Source organism: Callithrix jacchus, chromosome 18 (assembly GCF_049354715.1).
Source record: "Callithrix jacchus isolate 240 chromosome 18, calJac240_pri, whole genome shotgun sequence".
NCBI classification, from domain to species: domain Eukaryota; kingdom Metazoa; phylum Chordata; class Mammalia; order Primates; family Cebidae; genus Callithrix; species Callithrix jacchus.
In genome coordinates, this window is record NC_133519.1 from 29,314,527 (window position 1) to 29,329,703 (window position 15,177).

The window sequence follows — 15,177 nt, forward strand, 5'->3', positions numbered from 1 at the left end:
TCCCCTCCTTTGAGTGTGAGCTAAACCTAGTGACTAACAAATGGCATATAGCAAAAGTGATGGAATGGTACTTCTAAGATTAGGTTACAAAAGGACTGTGGTTTCTGTCTCAGATGTCATCTCTCCCTGGCTTTCTTTGAGGGAAGTGAGCTACCATGTTGTGAACTGCCCTGTGGAGAGCCTTGGTCAAGGAACTGAGAGGCTTCTGGCCATCAGCAAGGAACTGAAGGCCTCAGTCTGAGAGCCAACAAAGAGCTGAATCCTGCCATTAGCACCATGAGTGAGCTTGGTAGTGATTCTTCTCCCAGTTGAGCCTCTAGATAAAACTGCGGACAGCCTGACTAAAACCTCATGAATTAGAAGGGAAGGAGGAATCTTCCAGGGAAAGACAACCCAGAGAGGCAAGGACAGGTTGGTCAGGGTGCACTGGGGAGAGTGGCATGACACAAAGCTGGTGAAATTGGAAGGTATTTTGGAAAGTTCAGGAACAGAGCAAGAAGAATGAGCACAAATAAGACAATGACCAAGAATTTTCCTAGTTTTCTTGATGCTGCTACAGAATTCTAGGGTGTTACAGGGTGGTACAGCAGAGAGCACTATGATGGGAGCCAGAAGACCAGCGTCCCAGTGCTAAGCCTGTGATCTCCAGCCATCACTTGGTCATTTTGGTTCTCAGTTTTCTCATCTATTAGATGGAATCTAAATACTTTTACAATATCTCAGTCAAGAGTTATTAGTTATATGAAACCTATGGGGGAAAACTATAAAATATTCCTGAAATAAGCAAAAGTAGATTTGAGCAGATAGAAAGTCATTCCATGTTATTGGATAAGTTAACTTAATTTCATAAAGATAACAGTACCCCATAATTTATAAATTTAATGCAATCCAGTGTCTTTTTTTTTTTTTTGAGACAGAGTTTCGCTCTTGTTACCCAGGCTGGAGTGCAATGGCGCGATCTCGGCTCACCGCAACTTCCGCCTCCTGGATTCAGGCAATTCTCCTGCCTCAGCCTCCTGAGTAGCTGGGATTACAGGCACATGCCACCATGCCCAGCTAATTTTTTTGTATTTTTAGTAGAGACGGGGTTTCACCATGTTAACCAGGATGGTCTCAATCTCTTGACCTCGTGATCCACCTGCCTTGGCCTCCCAGAGTGCTGGGATTACAGGCGTGAGCCACCGTGCCCGGCCCAATCCAGTGTCTTTCTTTCTTTGTTCTTCTATAACAAAATACCTTAGAATACGTAATTTACAAAGAACAGAATTTATTTTCCTATAGTTCTGGAGGCTGGGAGGCCCTAGATCAAGGCACTAGCTTTGTCAGTGTCTGACAAAAGCTGCTCTGTGCTTCCAAGATGTTGTCCTGCTGCTGCCTCCTGTGGAGGAGATGAATGCTGTTTCCACACATGGCAGAAAGGAAAGAGAATGTTCCTTCAAACCTGAGCCATAAGGGAGCTAATCACATTTGTGAGGGTGGAGCCTTCATGACTTAATTACCTCCCCCGAAGCCATACGTATTTATGTGACATTTAGGATTACATTTCAACATGAAATTTGTAGAGGATACCATCCATTAGTCAAACCATAGCACCAAGTAAAATCAACATCAGAGGTTTTACAGAACTAGATACGTTGATTATAAAGTTAATATGGAAGAAAAGACAAATGAGAATAACTAGAAATACACTAAAAATAGAAACAGCTGAGAGGAGGGTTAACCCTAAGAGATATCGTTAAAACGTGTTCTAAAACCTCTATAATTAAAACTGTGGTTTGGGCATATAAACAGATAAATGCAGCAGGGTAAGAAATCCAGAAATAGACGTTAGAATATATGGAAATTTAATATGTGATCTCAGATCAGTGGGGCAATAGGAACTGTTTAATAAATGATGCTGATACAACCATGGAAACATATGAAATTGGATTTCTTTATATAATCAGTTAGACTTCACTGCAGTCTCAACAAAGTCCTCTGAAGACCCTATGGAAAGAGCTGAGTCTGGGATGGTCCTTTGTATTTGCTACAAGTTGGAGTAAGAAGTCTGGCTCTTTATACCCCACACCAATCAAATGTATTTGAAATCTTAAGGTAATAATGAAAGTGTGAAACTAATATAAGAAAATTTGGGTGAATTTCTTTAAAGTGGAGATGTTGGACGTGGTGATTCATGTAATCCCAGCACTTTGGGAGGCCAAGATGAGCAGATCACCTGAGGTCAGGAGTTTGAGACCAGCCTGGCCAACATTGTGAAACCCCCATCTCTATTAAAAACACAAAAATTAACTGTGCGTGGTGGCAGGTGCCTGTAATCCCAGCTACTTGGGAGGCTGAGGCATGAGAATTACTTGAACCTGGGAGGCGGAGGTTGCAGCGAGCTGAGATCACTCCACTATGCTCCAGCCTGGATGACAAACTTGGTCTCAAAAAATAAAAATAAAAAAGAAACAAGGAAGATCTCTTAATGGCATACTCTTCAAGCATATTGTTAAGTAATGAAAACCAAGTGAACAGTGTTTTTAGCATGCTAACTTTAAGAAAGGGGTAGAAATATAATGTGAGTGTATATAAGTGTATATGTATTTATTTATAGTTTAAAATTTTACATATATATATTTATAAATAAATTGAACAATAAATGGAGAGTTAATAAAAATACTTTTCTATAGGGGAAAGGAGAGATGAGGGTAGAAAGGTTAGGGATGGCAGCCAGATTTTGAAAGTATTGAGCTTTATATTTTTATTTATTAAATGTTCTTCATAATTGAAAAAAATCACTTAAGCAAAATGTTTCTTTCCCCTCCCTCCCTCCCTCCCTCCCTCCCTCCTTTCTTTCTTTCTTTCTTTCTTTCTTTCTTTCTTTCTTTCTTTCTTTCTTTCTTTCCTTCTTTCCTTCTTTCTTTCCTTCTTTCTTTCTTTCTTTCTCTCTCTCTCTCTCTTTCTCTCTCTCTCTCTCTCTCTTTCTCACTTTGTCACCTAGGCTAAAGTGCAGTGGTGCAAACATGGCTCACTGCAGCCTCAATCTCCTGGGGTCAAGTGGTTCTCCTGCTTTTGCCCCACAAATAGCGGGGAATACGGGCTCATGCCATCACACCTGCCCATTTTTGTATTTTTTTTTTTATGTAGAGACAGAGTTTCATCAAGTTGCCCAGGCTGGTCTCGAACTCGTGAGCTCAAGCGATCCACCCGCTTAGGCTCCCAAAGTGCTGGAATTACAGGTGTGAGCCCCACACCTGGCCCTCTATTTTTATTTAAATAAAATTTTATTGCTTACTTAATATCTATTTTTATTTTAATAAAATTAAAGGCATTTATTTTAATATATTTAAGTTTTTTAAACAAAATTTAATCAAAATAGAAAAAAGTAATCCCTAAAAATAATGAAGAATAAGTGGACGTAACTACGCCAACTTGGTAGCATGTGGTTAATGCTGTAATGTACCACCCAGACATCCTTCAGGAATGAAGAACACAATCCACCAGATGCTAGAAGTGCTGCTGACAGAGAGAGCTCTGCTATCAGCCCTCCCTGTCTGGGATAGTCTGCATTCAGTCACTGGTCAATGCAGGGATATAAAGGCATAGCTCTGTGGCCCCGCCTTGAGATAACTCTGAAGGATCATCCCAGCATCTGAGCTTCCCAGAGGGGCTGCAGAGAGGCCTTTGTTGATACTACAGCAAAGCCCAACTTCTCCCTCTGCCCTGTTTCTCTGCCTTTCTTTTCACAGGTATTGATCTCAAAAACACCTTTTAATAAATTTCCTGCATACTAAACTCCTTCTCAGAATATGCTTTCTGAGGAGTCCAACTGCAACAGTTGGTGTCAGGAGTGGTTCAAGAAAGCAGTCACTATAATGGAAATTTGGTGTTGGACCACCTGTTTCCAGGTTAGCAATGAGAATATCAACACTTGTGGTAGAAAGATAGTCTTTGGGACAATTAAAGTGCAATTGTTAAAACTTTCACTGCTGATGCAGAGAAAGCTTTGACAAAATTCAGCAGCCTTTATGCTGAAAACTCTCAATAAACTAGGTATTGATGGAACATATCTCAAAATAATAAAAGCTATTTATGACAGACCCACAGCCAATATCATACTGAATGGGCAAAAACTGGAAGCATTCCCTTTGAAATCTGGCACTAGACAAGGGTGCCCTCTCTCACCATTCCTATTCAACATAGTATTGGAAGTTCTAGCCAGAGCAATCAGGCAAGAAAAACAAAGAGTATTCTGTTAGGAAAAGAGGAAGTCATATTGTCTTTATTTGAAGATGACATGGTTGTATATTTAGAAGACCCCATCGTCTCAGCCCGAATTCTCCTTAAGCTGAAAAGCAACTTCAGCAAAGTCTCAGGATACAAAATCAGTGTGCAAAAATCACAAGCATTCCTATACACCAATAACAGACTTAAAGAGAGCCAAATCAAGAACGAGCTGCCATGCACAATTTCTGCAAATAGAATAAAATACCTAGGAATACAACTATCAAATAATGTGAAGGACCTTTTCAAGGAGAACTACAAACCACTGCTCAAGGAAATAAGAGAGGTCACAAACAGATGGAAAAACATTCCATGCTCATAGTTAGGAAGAATCAATATTGTGAAAGTGGCCTTACTGCCCAAAGTAATTTATAGATTCAATGCTATTCCCATCAAACTACCATTGACTTTCTTCACAGACCTGGAAAAAAACACCTTAAACTTCACATGAAACCAAAAAGATCCCACATAGCAAAGACAATCCTAAGCAAAAAGAACAAAGCTGGAGGCATCACACTACCTGACTTCAAATGATACAACAAGGCTACAGTAATAAAAAACAGCATGGTACTGGTACCAAAACAGAGATATAGACCAATAGAACAGAACAGAGGCCTCAGAAGTAACGCCACACATCTACAACCATCTGAACTTTGACAAACTGGACAAAAACAAGCAATGAGGAAAGGATTCCCTGTTTAATAAATGGTGTTGGGAAAACTGGTTAGCCATGTGCAGAAAGCTGAAACTGGACCCCTTCCTTATCCCTTACACTAAAATTAACTCCAGATGGATTAGAGATTTAAACATAAGACCTAACACCATAAAAACTCTAGACAAAAACCTAGGCAATACCATTCAGGACATAGGCAAGGACTTCATGACTAAAACACCAAAAGCAATGGCAACAAAAGCCAAAATAGACAAACGTGATCTAATTAAACTTAAGAGCTTCTGCACAGCAAAAGAAACCACCATTAGAATGAACTGGCAATCAACAGAATGGGGAAAAATTTTTGCAAGCTACCCATCTGACAAGGGGCTAATATCCAGAATCTACAAAGAACTAAAACAAATATACAAGAAAAAAACAACCCCATCAAAAAGTGGGCAAAAGATATGAACAGACACTTTTTAAAAGAAGACATATATGAGGCTAACAAATATATGAAAAAATGCTCATCATCCCTGGTCATTAGAGAAATGCAAATCAAAACTACATTGAGATACCATCTCACGCCAGTTAGAATGGCGATCATTAAAAAATCTGAAGACAGATGCTGGAGAGGATGTGGAGAAATAGGAACACTTTTACACTGTTGGGAGTGTAAATTAGTTCAACCATTGGTGGAAGACACTGTGGTGATTCCTCGAGGACCTAGAAATAGAAATTCCATTTGACCCAGCAATCCCATTACTGGGTATGTATCCAAGGGATTATAAATCATTCTATTATAAGGACATACGCACACAAATGTTCATTGTAGCATTGTTTACAATAGCAAAGACTTGGAACCAACCCAAATGCCCATCAATGATAGACTGGACAGGGAAAATGTGTCACATATACACCATGGAATACTATGCAGCCATAAAAAATGAGTTCGTGTCCTTTATAGGGACATGGATGAACCTGGAAACCATCATTCTCAGCAAACTGACACAAGAACAGAAAATCAAACACTGCATGTTCTCTCTTGTAGGCAGGTGTTGAACAATGAGAACACATGGACACAGGGAGGGGAACATCACACACTGGGGTCTGTGGGGGGGAACTAGGTGAGGGACATTGGGGTGTGGGGGTTTGGGCAGGGGTAACATGGAGAGAAATGTCAGATATAGGTGATGGGGAGGAAGACAGCGAACCATATTGCCATGTATGTACCTATGCAACAATCTTGCATGTTCTTCACATGTACCCCAAAACCTAAAATGCAATAAAATACATATTTAAAAAAAGAAATAAATTGAATACTATTCAAAAAAAATTTTATGTGATCAAGTTGTTTATAATTAAGGGGAAATTATAATGGTCTTTCTAGAGATTGGGTTTGATATAAAAAACATGCACACTAACGAGTTGATTTGAACAGTAAAATTTTCTTAAAGGATTGATTTACTCTTAATAAATTATAAAAGATTCTAATTTTTTTTAAAACTCAAAGTTCAACTTTTATTGCATCTTGCCATTTTTGTTTTTTTCTCCCTATTTAAAAGGTGTGAAATAATAAAGCTCTCTTTCAATTCATTTTCAGCTCATGTATGTTTTTTTCCCCAAAGTTCTGTTTTTTGTGGCCTGATGCTAACAATATTTTCTTAAAGGCCTAAAGGAAAATGTTTTCTTCCAACATAATATCCTGTACACTGCAGAAGTTCTTTTCTTTTGCCTTTTGGTAACTGGCCTAATAGATTTTATGTTTAATAAAAAAATTCCTATACCATTGTTATTAAGTTTTGATTTGCTTAGGAAAAATCTGATACTAATTTTTTTTTTTTTTTTGAGACAGAGTCTTGCTCTATCACCAGGCTGGAGTGCAGTGGTGCTATCCCGGCTCACTGCAACTTCCGTTTTCTGGTTTCAAGCAATTCTCCTGCTTTAGCCTCCCAAGTAGCTGGGACTACAGGCACACACCACCACGCCCAGCTAATTTTTTGTACTTTTAGTAGAGACATGGTTTCACTACGTTGGCCAGGATGGTCTCCATTTCTTGACCTCGTGATCTGCCTTCCTCGGTCTCCCAAAGTGCTGGGATTACAGGCGTGAGCCACTGTGCCAGGCCTTTTTTAAAAAAGAATTAAGGTAATTACATCCGTGTATCTTTCTGTATGTGCTTTTAAAGAACTTGTAAAATTAAGTTACAGGGCTTTGACAACTGGGTCAAAAATGGACAGAACATCCTGCTAAAGGTGATCCACATGCTTCGGTTTCCCAAAGTGCTGGGATTACAGACATGAGCCACTGTGCCCAGCCTGAATTCTAATTTTTCTTGGCTACAAGCCTGCAAAATAATGTTTTCAATTTTTTCCCTTCTTTTTTCCCCATTTTTCCTAATTTAGAGTCACTGAAAACTAAGCTATACTTTTGTAAAGCCCTGCACACTGAAGCTAACCAACTTAAACTTCAGAGGAAAATAATAGCAACCTATTTACATACATAAGCCACTTTCACACCTGCCTACTAATATATGGACTTCACAGCAACATGGCCTATATTGATTTTCCAGGATTGTTCTTTTGTTTGTTGTTGCTTTTCTTCCTCCCTGCCCATTTTCTCTTCATAGGACATAAGACCCCACAGCCTTCTAAAAATGAACTTTTCTAATAACATGGGTTTTACCTATCTAGGAATAAACCATCCTAGCCGTGAGAGAGCAGACTCATTTTCATTTAATATGCTTTGTCCAAAAGATTTTAAAAACGAAAAGGGGGCAAGTTCGGGCAGCTCCCTTACAGACGTGACAAGCTGCACACAACAGACATCTGGGAAGAGGGATAAGACTCACAGAAATCAGAGGGGAGGGAGAAAAAGGGTAGGGGGTGCGGTGGCTAATCCATAAATGGAAAGAAAGTTTTGCCATTGGGAAATCAAACCTTAAAGTGGGGAAGGGGACAAGATGTAACCTTAAAAGGGGATAATAAAACTTAGGCGACATTGGGGAAGATTGTAACCTCATAGTACTCAGCCTCTGAGGAACCAGGGCAGAGACTTGCACACTAGGTGACAAACTGCTTGTTGAAACTGCACTGGGTGTACCTGCTCACCAGACACCTGATCTCACAAGACCATTATTAAAAAGTCTCACTTTCGCTGTCCTTCATGCCTCTAGATCCATTTTTTGGGTGTGGACAGGTGACTGTGTTTCTCACATCACCTAACTCCTGAGATCTCACGGGGAAGCTGCTGCTAACCAGTTTCAGGTGTTTTCTATCGATTGGGCGCGTGCCTCTTCCTGGCACTGGCTGCAACCAATTATTACTTTAGAGAGACAGTTAACAACTGTTTATCACCTGATGGTTGCCTGACATTCCTGGTGGGGGAGAGGGGAGCCTGCTCTGTTCATGCCTGGCTACCTACCTACTGTAACAATGGTGAAGTTTTGCTTGGGCCTTAGGTCAAATACTCATTTCAAAACTAGGCTATTCAAACTTCAGCACAAATGTTGAGAGCCCTCTAAAACATTTACCTACTCCTTAATGGATTGCTGGTAGAAACAATAAAGAAATGAGTATTTTCCTTCACACTTGCCTTCAGCACAAAAAATTCCCTGTCTTCACTGTGTGATGCATGTGAACATTTATATAATTACTAGGTATGCCTGGCCCTTCTCTCCTGGTTTCCTTTCAACCCCTTGTCCTTCCAACACCATCACTTCCTCTCTTTTAAAATTGTGTTTTGCATCTTGAATTTCTGAATCAGGAGGGATATAGTCTCCAAGTTTCTTCCGCTCCTACAGTAGTTGGCACTTGTGAGGTCGCCTGAAACGCTCCTTGTCGGTGACAATGACCATAAACCATGGGATAATATCCAATAACTAGAAAATTAAGGGGTTATTAATACAATCTTTTGTAGTTTTTAGAATGCAACCTCGTATTTCCAAAAAATTCTTTCGTTTAAACGTCAAAGACAAAAGCCAACAGCCCATAGCACAACTTATTTTTAAACTGTAAAACAAATACAGACCGCATTACAGAAAATGTACGAAACAAAGAAAAAACCGACACGCCACCCAGAGACTGAAATGATCTAGATTAATTCCTGGCTGTTTTTCCCTTCTCTCTTCCCGCGCCTTTGCCACGAAGAACAACCTTCGCGCGCTGCCGGAACCGCGGCGCAGGGGGAGGCGCTGCCTCGCGCGCGGTGCGCCGTTGCCATGGTAGCTGCGGAGGCTGGGACCCGGGTGTGGTGAGTCTAGGGTCCTGGCGCCTTGGACCGGGGTGGGCACTCGGGGAGAGGTGCGAGGGGGTAGACGGGCATCTTCCCTCCAGGCTGCTCGGGCAGGGCTGGAGGGGAGTGGGCTTCAATCACAGCGTCCTCAGACCCTGTTTCTGTCCAGAGCTTTGTGCACCGGTCCCCTACCCCGCGGGCAGCCACGAGGGATCGCAGAAGGTCCCCAGGGAATTCAGGCCGAAGAGCAAACTCTGGTGTCCTGAAGTGTCCGTTGCCCCCTCGCGGGACCTCAGGATCACCTGGCGGCGCTGCCACTTTCTGCATCCTGTTTCTCAGGCCTTCCCTTTGTTTAACCCTGTGTGCCCAGGGCTGCCCTTGGGGTCTTTCTCTTCGAGCTGGGACTTAAAATCCTTAAAGGACTACATTTTTTTTTTTTTTTTTTTTAAGAAAAAAATCAGATGGCTTAAAAGGCACGTAAGGATCTACTCCTCTATTACAACTTCAGGCTGCGTCGCCTGCCTCCTTCCCGTTACCAGGACTGTCCTTTTTTCTCCCTTTTAAGACTCCTACTCTTCAATATGGAGGTTTCACCTCTTCTTGGAAACCTTTCTGAGACCGCCTCCCGGAATTGAAAGTAGATGTCCACCGTCTTTACTCTCAAAGCACTCTTTGCCTGCCTCCATTGTATCCCTGCTCTCACTCTGTCAATGCTGATTTACTTGTGTCTTCCTTACTAAACTGTGAGAGCCTATGGGATAGGGGCCATGATCTATGTGATTTTCTATTGTGCCTCAAAAGCATTCACATGCTATAGTTAAAAAGAAAAGTTTATAGATTTATTTTTCTACGCTTATTTAGTAAGGCAGACCAGGTGCTGTCCTCATTTTAGAAAAGTCACCTAATTAGTAACAGAATCAAGACTAAGGCAATGCCATGCGGCCTTCATAGTTCCAGCCTTCCCTCTTCTCTTCCATGCTCATATTCTTTGTGAAACTTCAGTTATATGTAGCAGGGTTATAATTTTGATGTATGTTATTACTTTTGTGAGAAAAGAAAATGTAATTTCTTTTTGTATGTGACTGACCTAGTTCCTTTTGTGAGCATTCATTTATTGGTTATTAGGAAAGACTCTAAATGCCCAATTGATCTGAAAGTTTAGCTTGATCTAGGATTGATTTCTTTGGCTAGTGTTTCTCTTACATACAGATGTTTCAGTTCTCAGGTATCCTCTTGAATTCTTTCCTTGAGATGGTGCTCTGGCTATGTGGATGCATGTGGATGGCTCATGGAATCAGTTATGGGGACGAGTCAGGGTCCCTTTGCTTTCCCTTGGCTCTGGGGTGATGTTCTGGTATACCAAGTGCTCTTGGTTCTAACCTTTGGTTTATATACCTTGTGAACAGGTTTTTCCTGGTTTGATCAGGACTCAGTAGAGTTCCCCGGCTCACTCAGTTGCACTAAGTTCCTGCTGTGACTTCCCTTCAGCCCTGACTGGAGTGATTTGCTCTACAGCCGTCCCTCCCTGCAAAGCCTCCTTGCCCTGCTATAGCAACTGTCTTCGCTGTGTGATTTCCTGTCTTCACTGTGTGATGCATGTGAACATTTATGTAATTACTAGGTATGCCTGGCCCTTCCCTGCTGGTTTCTTTCAAGCCCCTTGTCCCTCCACCTCCATCGCTTCCCTGCTTTTTAAAGTTGTGTTTTGCATCTTGCATTTCTGAATCAAGAGGGATATAGTAGTCTCCAAGTTTCTTCTGCTTCTATGGTAGTAGAAGGCAAGTAGTAGTGGCAAGCCCCCAGCAAGCCTTCCCTATTTCTAGGTCTCATGGATGTCCTAAGGCAGTGCCCTCAAACTTTGTTGTCTCAGGACTCCATTTCACTCTTAAAAAATGATCCTGAACAGCTTTCCTTTGTGTGAGTTATATCTATCAATATAGTAGTTGTAAGAATTAGAAATTAAACTGAGGATTTTGAAAATGTTTATTAATTCCTTAAAAAATAGCAAACACATGTTAACATAAATTATATATTTCTCATAAAAATAATTATTTTCTAAAACAAAAGAATTAGTGAGAGAGTGACACTGTTTTACATTTCTGCAAATGTCTTTAATTTCTGGCTTAATGGGAGACAGAGTCTTATGTCTGCTTCTACAGTCAGTCTGTTGCAATGTTGTTTTAAAATATGTAAAGAAAATTCCTCCTTACACAGATATATAGTTGGAAAAGGGAAGAGTATTTTCAGATAATTGTGCATATTTTTTGTGACTGCACCAAAACTCTACAAGTGGTAGTTTCTTTTCTTTTTTTTTTTTTGAGGCAAAATCTTACTCTGTTGCCCAGGCTGAAGTGCAGTGGCATGTTATCAGCTCACTGCAACCTCTGCCGCTCAGATTTAATTAATTCTCCTGCCTAGGTCTCCCGAGTAGCTAGGATTACAGGTGCCTGCCACCACGCCTGGCTTATTTTTGTATTTTTAGTAGAGACAGGGTTTCACCACGTTGGCCAGGCTGGTCTCAAACTCCTGAACTCAGGTGATCCACCCGCCTCGGCCTCCCAAAGTGCTGGGATTACAGGTGTGAGTCACTGTGCCTGGCCTACAAGTGGTAGTTTCTTAAAGGCTAGTTGCAATGTGGGATCTGAAGCCATGTCAATGAACTTTTCATACTGTGTTACATTAAAATCTATTTGTCTGTCTTATACTTTGGATCTTTTTCCCATGTTTGATAATGGAAAATGGCAGGGGAGTGAAGCTGATTTTATAAAGGAGAAAAGCAGTCATTAGCAAAATGTTGGTTCATTTATGTTTCATGCTGTAATATTTTTAAAAGCCTACTTTCACCTTGGATCTTACCATAAAAGTATTGGGAAGCTGTTGGCTAACACATGATCGATATGAGTTTTCTAAAATGCAAGTTGTAGCTGGGCATGGTGGCTCACACCATTTTGGGAGGCTGAGGTGGGAGGATTGCTAGAGGTTAGGAGTTTGAGACCAGTGTGGGCAACATAGCTAGACCCCCGTCTCTACAAAAAAATTTAAAAATTAGCCTGGTGTGATGGCACACATCTATAGTCAAGCTACTCAGAAAGCTGAGTTGGGAGGATTGCTTGAATCTGGGAGCTCAGGCTGTAGTGAGCCGTGATGGCACCGCTGCACTTCGGCTTGAGTGACAGAGTGAGACTGTATCTCAGAAAAAGAAAAATTAAAATGCTAATTGTATTAGTGTTCTTCACAGAAACAGAATCAATACAATATATATAGTCCTCTGTATTTGCGGATTAAACCAACCCTGGATCTAAAATATTTGGAAAAAACATGGAGGGCTGTGTCTGTACTAAACATATAAAGACTCTTTTTTTTGTCACTATTCCCTAAGCAATACAGTATAACAACTATTTACATTGTAGTTGGTATTATAAGTAATCTAGATTTGACATATATGGGATGATGTGTGTAGGTTATATGCAAATACCACACCATTTTATAAAAGGCACTTGAGCATCCATGGATTTTGGTATCTACGGGGGTAGAGAGTTCCAGAATCAATCCCCCCATAGATACTGAGGGACACCTGTATATATGAATGAATATAGAATAATTTATTGTAAGGAATTGGCTTGTGTGATTATGGAGGCTGAGAAATTTCAAGATCTGCCTTCAGGAAGCTGGAGATCCAGGAGAGCCATCGGTATAGTTCCAATCCGAGTCTGAGGGCCTGAGAAACAGGAAAGCTGATAGTATAAGTTCTAGTCCCAGCCCGAGCCTGAAGGCAGATGCCCAGCTTGAAAACAGGCAGAGAGAGTGAATTCTCCCTTACTCAATCTTTTGTTGTATTCAGGCCTAGTTATTTTTCAAAAACTATGTTTTTTCCCCTCTTTTTGTTAGCAGATAATGTGTTTAAGATGAATTAATACATACTTTATTTCTGGGTTGTTTTTTTTTGGAGATGGGGTCTTGCTCTGTCACCCAGACTGGAGTGCAGTGACATGATCATGGCTCACTGCAGCCTCTGCCTCCTGGGCTCAAATGATTCTCTCACCCTAATCTTCCAAGTAGCTGGGACCACAGGTGTGTGCCACCATGCTCAGCTAATTTTTTTTTTTTTTTTGTATTTTTTGTAGAGATGGGATTTCGGCATGTTGCCCAGGCTGGTCTTGAACTCCTGAACTCAAATGATCCACTCACCTCAGTCCTCCAAAGTGCTGGGATTACAGGTGTGAGCCACTGTACCCGGCCTCAGTTTTAATTTCTAATATAAATATTAATAGATATAAATTATTTGGGGTTCTCAATTTTTAAGACTAAAGAGCCCTGAAATCAAAGAATTTGAGAACCACTGCCCTCAGTATGTTGGTTCTGGGTTGATACTGGAAATTAAGCTCCATTCAAGGGTATAACAAGAATAGCTATGAGTATTCTGGCCCAGATTATAGTTCAAGATTTGATCTAGTTTGTCTCTAAATCTCTGGATTAACCTGGAATCAGACTGATCTCTAGATGTGTAATAATGTGTTGGTAATCAAGTGTCTTGTGATAGTAGGGTAGAAAATTATTTATTTGTACCCTGCATAGGAATAAACTATGGAATGTTCAAAAAAAAAAAAGAAGAGCTGGGCCTGGTGGCATGGGCCTGTAGTCCTAGCTAGTTGGGAGGTAGAGGCAGGAGGATTGTGAGCCCAGCTACTTGGGATCCAGGGCAGGAGAATAGCTTGAATCCAGGAGTTCTAGACCAGCCTATGTGATATAGCAAGACCTGGGTTATTGTTTTGTTTTTTTTTTTTAAAGCGAAAGAAAATAAATAGTAGTAGTATCATCTTTTCCTTGCTTCATGGTTGATTTGTATGAGGATTGGGGATCACCTAGTAATGATGATGGTAGCTCTATTTATTAAATGTTCCCCATGTGCTTGGCATGTACATCATCAAATTTATTTTAACTCTTAGAATGATCATAGACTAGGCTCCAGTGTCATTCCTACAAGAGAGTAGGTGAATTGCCCAGTATTACGCGGCTAATAAATTGCAGGATTGAATTGTGAACCCAAGTCTCTCTGACTCTAAAACCCATTGCTCTTAGCTACAAAAGAAAGCACTGGGAATTTGCAAGCTTGACTTTAAGAGTTACTGAATATATACAACTTGTTAAGAATTGTGGTAAGTCTGAAAGTAACACAAAGAAATGTAAAGCTTGATTCCTGCCCCCAGCAAGTTTACAACCTAATTGGATAGATGTCTTGGATACTTGAGGCAATCGGAAAATAATATCATATTTGATAGGTTGTATTGTATAGACTATACATAACGGCCTTTGGAGTTCAGAATATTGAGAGGGCAGTGTGCACTCAAGAGAGAAATAAGAAAAGTTTTAGGAAGAAAGTGGGTTTATAGCTTGGCCTAAATAGAATTTGGGTAGTTGGAATGTAGGAGATATAAAGCTATTCTAGGTCTCATAGCAGGAATACCTATGAAACAAAAATAGGACCTTCTCAGTATCTTCAAGGTCTCATGGCTGGGTCCCTGCTGTGCCAGTGAAAGGCATTCCAAACACATTGGCCTCTATTCTCCAAGGTTTGAATATGGATATCTTTAGCAGAAGTGTTCTGAAAGATCACAACTACTATTAATAGGGTGACAAAATTATTGTCTAATAATAGTGAATACTTTTGAGAGTGAAAGTAGATGCTATTAAAAATTATACCACCAAAACATATATAACGGGAACTGTCCTGCATACATCGGGACATATGTCACCCAGTCTATTAACCGTAAACACAAGCTGTTTAACTTCTGTTAGAGTTCTTCTTGATTTCCTGGTATAGTCTCCATCGTGCTTATTTGAGACTCATGCTTTTACACACTGCGGGTTGCATCCCATTTAGTGGGTCATGTAGTCACTTTAGTAGGTGGTGCCCAGTCTTAAAAAAACAGAATGGGCTTTGGGAGGCCAAGGCAGGTGGATCACGAGGTCAAGAGATTGTGACCATCCTGGTCAACATGGTGAAACTCTGTCTCTACTAAATATAC

The 15,177-nt window shown here is 40.6% G+C and overlaps 1 protein-coding gene across 4 annotated transcripts in view; it reads left to right on the top strand.

Annotated features, from left to right (window-relative positions):
• ANKRD45 (ankyrin repeat domain 45) overlaps positions 1-15,177 on the top strand; it is a 56,482-nt gene that overhangs the window by 5,064 nt on the left and 36,241 nt on the right. For 2 of the 4 annotated variants that reach the window (XM_078356282.1, XM_078356279.1), the window contains exon 1: positions 9,127-9,169. The exons of the other annotated variants lie outside the window; for them this stretch is intronic. The gene's annotated coding sequence lies outside the window, so the exon portion shown is untranslated. Of the gene's footprint in view, positions 1-9,126; positions 9,170-15,177 lie in introns of those variants that run through there. 4 annotated transcript variants of the gene reach the window in all.